Here is a 5,900-nt window from a genome sequence, read left to right as displayed (position 1 = left end):
TGAGGACATGGAACAAGGGATATTATTACTGTTATCAAATGGATCTTGGCTGAAAGCAGAGAATCCCAGAAAGATGTTTACTTGTATTTTATTGACTATGCCAGGCACTTGACTCTGTGGATCATAACTAACTATGGGTAGCCTTGAGGACAATGGGAATTTCAGAACATTTCATTGTGCTCATGTAGAACTTGTTCCTGGATTAAGAAACAGCTGTGGGGCCAGAACAAAAAGAAAACTGCACAATTTAACATCAGGAAAGGTGTGCACCTGGGCTGTATACTCTCACCATATTCAGTCTGTATGTAGAGCAAATCATCAGAGAAGCTCGCTTATTGGAAAAAGAATGTGGCATTGGGATTGCAAGGATGCTTACTAACAACCTGCGATATGCAGAAGACACAACCTTGCTTGCTGAAAGGGAGGAGGACTCAAAGCATTTGTTGATGAAAATCAAGAACTGAAGCCTTCGGTATGGATTACAACTCAATTGAAAGAAGACCAAAATCCTCTCAACTGGACCAATAGGTAACATCAAGATAAATGGAGAGAAGATTGAAGTTTCGAAGGATTTCATCTTGCCAAGGATTTCATCACAATCCATGCTCATGAAATCAGCAGTCATGAGAACAAAAGTTGGATCTCTTTGGGTAGATCTATACACAAGACCTCTTTAGAGTGTTGAAAAGCAGAGTTTAATTTGAGGGCAAAAATGCACCCTGCCTGAGCCACAGTGTTTTTCACTGCCTCATATGCATGTGAAAGTTGGATACTGCATAGAGTAGACCAAAGAAGAATGAGCGCGTTTGAATTGGGTTACTGATGAAGAAAATTGAGCGTACCATGGACTGCCAAAAGACCAAACCAGTCTGTCTTGTGTTTTGGAGGAAAGGGTGATAAGACTTCACCTTAAGTGCTTTGGACATGTTGTCAGGTGTGACAGTTATATAATCGGTTGTCAGTTAGAGACTTAGGAGTGAAGGGGTTGCGGTTAGCTTGCCAATCAGGTCATATCTTGATGACCCCTGCCAGCGCTGAGATGCTTCCACTGCCACTGGATCCACAAGACTTCCCACCCACTGGCCAGTGATCTTCCTGCATTCAGCCTCATTGTGTGAGTTTCATGTGTCCGAAGAGGACTTTATAGATTTGTATTGGATATATGGGCTAATATTAGACTTATGGGGTTGATCTGGACTGGGCTGGGATGTCTTCTTAATGTACAATTAATTACTCTTTCTATAAAGCTCTTTCTTATACACATCTGTATGTTTATGAATTTGTTTCTCCAGTCTAGAACACATCAGGAGAGACCAATCCCTGGAGAAGGACATCATGCTTGGTAAAGTAGAGGGGCAATGGAAAAGAGGAAAGTCTGTGGGTAATGTAGAGGGGCAGAGAAAAAGAGACTGGCCCTCAAAGAGCTGGATGGTCACAATGGCTGTAACCATGTGCTCAAGTATGTGAACAATTGTGGGGATGGCGAAGGACTGGCGGTGTTTCCTTCTGTTTTGCATCGGGTGGCTATGGTCAGAACCAAGTAGATGGCAACTGACAACAACCACCTATGATCATGACCATTCTGTATATGCTTTTTCACCACCTAAGGTCTTCTTTGCTGACGTGTCTGTTGAGGTCCTCTGCCAGCTTTTTAACTGGATTGTTTATTTGGAGGTATTAAAGTTTTCTATAAATGTTATATATTAGTTCTTTGTCTGCTAAGTCATTCACAACAGTTTTCCCACCTCCCCCTTCACCAACGCCCCTCCCCACTTCCATCCCCCTTCCCCACCACACCCCGCGATACATACATACCTGTGCGTTCTCTTTGAACTCTTTTGGTGAAAGTTTTAGAAGGACATATATGTCTAAATGTTAGTAGGTCCCGATCATCTAGTTGGTTTTCTACTTATTGTGTATTTTTAGCATTTGATAGTTTTTATGTTTGATAGCTTATTTATGCCATGTATTAGGGCCCTTAGTTAATCCTTTTTTAAAAAATTGATGATTTTTATACAAACCACATCAAGTCGATTCTGATGCCTTGTAACCCTATGGGCAAATTAGAATCGCCCCTCTGGGTTTCTGCAATTGTTAACTTCAGGGGAGCAGACAGCCTTTGTGTTAGTCCGAGTTACTAGATAAACAAATCCAGAGACAATCATGTATCTGTAAGAGAGAACTTTATATCAAGAAGTAATTATGCATCAATAAAACATCCCCTCTCCATCCAGATCAGGTCCATAAGTTTGATATTAGCCCATAAGCCTGATATTAGCCTATGAATTCCTCTTCGGACGCATGCGGCATAAGCAACGATGCTGACTGTAGGAATGCCACAGGCCTGTAGGTGCCAAGTCCTGTGATCCAGTGGCAGTGGAAACATCTCCAGGGGTCTGGTGGCCATCAATATGGCTCCCATTTGTTTAACCACAGCAATGTGGAGCCTGGAGAAAGTGTGTTCAGCCTCCAGGGAGCAAGAGAGGCATCAGAAGGCCATGCCTATAAAGAGGTATCAGGTTGTGACCTGATTAACAGTCTAGACTCTACCCCTTCCTTCTTATTTATCAAGTTGACATGAATGGTGTGACTACCACAGCCTCATTTTCCCCCCATGAAGGGGTTGGTGGGTTTGAATTACGGCTATGTTTAGCAGCTCAACATGTAACCCACTACCTTTGTTGATTGTCTTTATAGTTCAAGGTTTTACTGCAATGTCTCTGGTCAAACTAAAGTTCACTTTTGTATATGTGTGAGATATGAGCCCTATTTAATTTTTCTACAAATGGATACCCAGGTTTTCCAATACCATATATTAAAGAGACTATCTCTTCCCCACTTGGTGGCTTTTGGCTCTTTGTCAAAGATCTGTGGTCCAAGGTGCATGGATCTACTTCTGAGTCCTCATTTCGGTTTTATTTGTGAACATTTCTGTCATTGTAACAGGATCTGATGTTTGGAATACCATAGTTGTGTAGGTTTTTAGACGAGGGTGTGTGAGGCCTCTAATGTTGTGCTTATCTGGGGGCTCTTTCCTTTCCATATATAAGTAGTGATTAGATTTTCCACCTTTGAAATGAAGGATGTTGTAATCTAGAAGGGGATTGGCTTATACGTAGGTTGCTTGGGGTTTGGTCAGGTGAGTAAGGTGTGTGGGGAAAGGGGACATGCTGTTTTTTGCCCCAAAGTGGCACACTGAAATGGATGCATGAGCAGGTGCATTGTTGTGGTAATACCAGTCCCCTGCTTGCCATAAATCAGGCCTTTTGGGTCATACACTGTTATGTAATCTTTTCATAATCTCTAAAGAGAAAGCTTGATTAACAGTCTGACCTGATGGAATGAACTCCAAATGCACTACAAGTCGACAGTATGGTCCATTTGGGAAGTTGACAGAAGTCCAGAATGAGGTTTGTAATCAATCGACATTTCACCTTTTTTGAAAAAGAAAACCATTTGTAACCTTTAGTTTTCCCCATAGTGCTGTCCTTGTAAGCTGCATTCAACATTACAAGAGTTTCTGCAGCACTTTTTTCTGGAGGAGGAAACAAAAGTTCACAGCCACATGCTGTTCTCTTAAATTGACCATCACAAAAAAAAATGGGGTTTGAGCAAAACTGCTTTTACAAAAAAATTCACTGTGACCACAGAGAACCTCCCCAGGTGATGCCACTGGGTGCACTAACTCAGAGTGAGTTTGCTCAGTGCTAGCAGGAAAAAATGTGTACTACAAAAGCTCTGCTCTGCCAAGTGCAATTCTGGATTGTTTTGGGTAGCCATATATATATATATATATCTGTGTGTGTATATACACACACATCCATATATATATTATATACACACACATACACACATGCATACATATATACACTTACTCTTCTAACTCACAGAAACCCTATAGGATAGAGTAGAACTGCCCTTTTGGGTTTCTGTGGCATAAATTCTAATAGGAACAAAAAGCCTTATCTTTCTTCTGCAAAGCAGAGTGGGTTTGAGCCACCAACCATGTGTTTAGTAGTCCAGACTGCCACCAGACCTCCACATGCTCCACTCACTGCCAACCAGTTGATTTGGATTCATGGCAACAATATAAGATGGAGTAGAGCTGCCCCTTGGCATTTCTGAGACCAGGGACTTTCATCTTTCTCCTGAGGAGCAGCTGGTAACTTGAACCGCTGACCTCACGGTTAGCAGCCCAATGCATAGCTCATTACACCATTACAGCTCCTACACACATACACTAGGGGCATTCAAAAACTTAGTGAAAAAATTGCATTGTATTTTAATTCAATTTTTCATATATATATATATGATTTTAAAAGCAGCATCTATATATCCTTGGGAGAAAGACATGGCAGTCTATTTCTGTAAAGATTATATAGACTTGGAAACCCTGAAGGGCAATTCTACTCTATCCTCTGGGGGCACAAAGAATCAGATTGATTTGATGGCAATGGATACATATTTACATATTGTATATATACATCTATGTACACATGCATAGACACATGTATATAACAAAACATTAGGCATTTCAGCAACTTTTACATGTGTTGTGTAGTGGTATTTATCATGTTCATCATGTTGTGCACCCACCACCATGATCAGTTTCCAGATTTTTCCATCATCCTGAACAGAACCTTGCATCTTGTAATCAATGACTCTCTCTTTCCATCTCCCTTTCATCCCTGCTGATAACCACTAACGTACTTTGATCTCTGCACATGCATCCCCTTTAGGCATTTCATATAAATGGAATCATACAATGCTTGTCCTTTTGTGACTGACATATTACACTCATCCTGAGGTTTCCAAGGTTTATCCATGTGGCAGCATGTATCAAGACTTCATCTTTATTTGTGGTTGAATAATATTACGATATATGTATGTGCCAGATGTTGCTTATCCATTCATCTGTTGATGGAAATTAAGGTGGTTTCTACCTTTTTGCCTCTGTGAATAATTCTGTAATGAGCATTGGTGTACATGTGTCTGTTTTTTGGTTTTAAACACCTGTTCTTTACACTATGCCCAGAGTAGTCTTCATTTCTAAAAGGTAAGTCTGACCACATCCCTAGAATTCTTAAAACCCTTTCTTTAAGTCTCCTCACTTCCTGCAGGATAAAATTCTTTAGCCCAACACACAAGAGCCCTCTTAACCTGGCTGCAAATTTTTAATCCTATCCCATCTTCCCCAGCCACCTTTCCTATCCCACTCCTTCACCTCCCAAGGTGCTCGAGCACTTCTGTGCCTCCATGACTCTGCTCCCGGGCTTTCTTCTGCCTTGGATGCCTTCTCATCATCTCCTGTCTGGACAGTTCTGGTTCATTGATCAGTGTCATGTCATTTCTCCGGCTCCTCACTAGAGGTTCATCCAGGGACTTCTAAGTCAGGCTTGAGAAGAGAACTCAGTGGAAACTGTCAGGCAGAGAGAATTGTCTGGGGGAAAGTTTAGGGTGGAAGAGCACGCGGATGATTTGGGTTGCAGCAAAGGGAATCCCAGGAGGACTGGAGAGTGTATACATGTATCAGGGGATGTGAGTGGTGAGTCAGAAATGAAATCAAAGAGATAGGCAAGGACTTGGATGTCCAAGTTCACTTGGCTTCTTTCAGTGGGGGAGCCAGTGGTACGTTCAGCAGGTGGAATCCCATTGAAGTATCTCATAGTTTGGTTTCCTTCGCTTCATCGAGCCTAGGGCTTTTCTTCTGACTCACATGTCACTGTGAGCTCCCAGTGACCGTTTGGTGGAGGAACTAGGCTTCCTGAGTTCTTGGACACTGGTTGCTTTGGTAATCACGTTGCTTCACCCAGTCCAGGACTTCTGGGTCTAAAGAGAGCTGAACAAAGGTGAACATTTGGCTGGTCCTGGAGGTTTTAGTCCATCTAAAGGTGCCACTC

The sequence above is a fragment of the Tenrec ecaudatus genome, chromosome 8 (genome assembly GCF_050624435.1).
Source record: "Tenrec ecaudatus isolate mTenEca1 chromosome 8, mTenEca1.hap1, whole genome shotgun sequence".
Lineage (NCBI taxonomy): Eukaryota > Metazoa > Chordata > Mammalia > Afrosoricida > Tenrecidae > Tenrec > Tenrec ecaudatus.
This window is presented reverse-complemented; position numbering follows the sequence as displayed.